Genomic DNA, 2,823 nt, shown 5'->3' with positions numbered 1-2,823 from the left:
AGCCTCCGTGCATGGCATTTGGTGCTACCGGTGAGCTGGGCCCCTCTATTCTTTTACAGGGGACTTCTCATCCTCAGGGAGTCTGGGTCAGCTTCAATAGTGGACTTCCATTTATGCTTTAAAAGTTGCTAGCAGGGCTAACTGTCGGGCCCTGGAAACAGAGAAACCAATTAAGTTTGCATATTCCCAGTGTTAAGTCAGTTTATCTTCAGTTGCTTTTAATTTTCTGAGCCTGGAGGCACTGTATTATTTAAACTTTTAAGAAAACCTAATAAAAAATAATGGGGTCTAAAATATTGCAGCACTCTAGAAAACATGTTATTAATTGTGTGCTAGTTTGCATGTGCTCAGCGTGGAGAATATACCACCTTCTGCGGGTGAGCAATTCACACATTCAAATCCTAAGCTTTCGTTTAAGGGTCTTCTTGAGGGAGATCTTTGCTGAACTTCATTGACCGTTTAATTTATTTGGGATTTAAACCACTTTCCAAATCACTTTTGCACTCTCTAACTTGAGAAGTCAAAAGATAAAAAAGGCTGCATCCAGTCAAAAATCTCACTATCCCTCAGCGTTCCCTGTCTGAGAATTACATTCTCAATTCCTTGTGTGTTCTTTTTGAGATAGTTTGCCTCACCGTTTCTCCATGCATGCTAATGCACAAAAGGCTGCATGCTCTTTGCCCGGTGTGTAAAGATACGCTCATTCTTTTTTTTTTTTTTTATAACTAAAAAGTATCTTACAATATTTCTTGTATCCTAACTTCTTTAAACACTATTGAACTAACATTGACTAGGATTCTGTTTGTTTTTGGTTTTGTTTGTTTTGGTTTTGTCCCTCCCCCAACCTACTCCCCCACCTCCCCTACCCCCTAACCCCCTACCCATCCCTCCACCCCCCACACCCACACCCCAGCCCTCAAGAGTTTCTCTGTGTAGCTTTGAACTCACAAAGATCTGCCTGTCTTTGCCCCTGAAGTGCTGGGATCAAAAGCATGAGCCACCACCACCAGGCTGGTTTCCTGTCTTTTGTCATTCTAAACAAAGCTACCATGAAAGACAGTACTGCTTTCTTCAGATAGAAATATACCTAGACTTTTCTAGAAATTCAAAGAGTACATGCTTTTGTAATTATGACACATGCTGCCAAGGGTTTTCTGTCCTTTATGGCCAAGAAAACGCGGCAACAGGAGCCGGAAGTTGTCTGGTTAGCTTCATCCACATACAGGAAGCAGAGACAGAGATAGAGATATAGACAGAGAGAGACAGAGACTAGGATGTGGGGCCCCTAGAGATGTGCTTCCTCCAGGAAAGTTCTACTCCTAAACACTCCACAATACCCCCACATAGCATCACAAAGTGTATGCCTTTACCTGAACCACCACCCAAATGAACCAGGTTATACTTTCCACAGCAGTGTGTGGCTGTGCCTGCTCTCCACACTTTTGTGAAGGAAAGTATTACAATGGTAACTACTGACTTCAGTAACTATTATTGCAAGTTGCTTTTCTATAATGTCTTAGGAAGAAAGCACATTTTGCCACACTCTGAATCCAAACAATAGTGGGTTATGATTTACCATCACAACTTCCTTGGTTATGGCCTGGAAGCTCACTTGTGCTATCTGTCTAATGTCATGTAGCAAATAAATAAAATTAGTCCTGGGTCTGGAGCTCCAGCCTCCAGCTCTGATCTAGAGTTTTGGTAGTCAAATAAAGCAGCTGTAACATTTGCCACATGCTAAACTTCTTGCATGTATAATTATATGGCACCCAAGATTGGCTTTACTTTGAAGGTAAGGGCCAGTGTAGGCTGGTTTCAAAATCCTGGACTTAAAATGGGTTCCTGACTTGGCACTCCCATTAGCTGTGAATACAAGGATGTGCCAACATGACTTTACATTTTAAGATTATTAAACACCAGATATCCATAAAAGTGCAATATGTTACTTGCATCTACAGGGTAATCTAATTAAACTTCAGGCCCATTCAATAATAGGGAATTCATACCTGATACTGTAAACCTATCCAGCTACCAATGACTGGGTGGTCATAGAACCTACAGGAGGACCTACTCCTGCCATTTTCCCAAAACACTATAATTTTTAACTGGAGTCTAAATATTCATTCCTCTATGTCCACAGAAGAGTCATTGGCGACACTGGATGTGAACAATGACTTAAATATATACCAGGTGGAGGTTGTCTAGTTGTTTTTTCTCATTATCTTATTGTGTATGTGGAGCACATATTGTGGGGCAGCCTCATCCCGGAAGAGCAAGGAATAGTCCTAACTCTGCACTGGTCAAGCTTTCATCCCAACGTGGAGACAGAAACAAATGCTGTTAATGTCAGAAGTCACAGATGCTAACAGAAGGAAGGAAGCAGGAGAGGTGGGAAGGGACCATGTCACCCCTAAGAGCTTAGGTGGCCATCCACCCACTCCCCACCCCTTTGAACCCTTTCTTTCCTTTCTTCTACATTTCAGCCTACTCCTTTCTGATGCAGACAACATTGTTCTACATTTTTGCAATAATTTCTAAAACTCTTAACATTAGCTATGATTTACTGAGGTCTTAATGTGTGAAGTAGGAAGCTGGTTTTTTTGTTTTGTTTTGTTTGTTTGTTTGTTTGTTTTGACTTATGCATTGGCTCTTACAACGATATGGCTATTACTTTGTTTCAGATAAACCACAGCACACAGACACTAAATAATTGTTCTATCGCAAACCACTTCATTATGCTTTCCTGCGTCACCAAGTGAGGCTCTGAACCTATGGAGGCTGATTTCTTTTTTTTTTTTTTTTTTTTTTTTTTTTTTTTTTTTT

The sequence above is a fragment of the Mus caroli genome, chromosome 4 (assembly GCF_900094665.2).
Source record: "Mus caroli chromosome 4, CAROLI_EIJ_v1.1, whole genome shotgun sequence".
In the NCBI taxonomy this organism is placed as follows: Eukaryota; Metazoa; Chordata; class Mammalia; order Rodentia; family Muridae; genus Mus; species Mus caroli.
Note: the sequence above shows the minus strand (reverse complement) of the source record.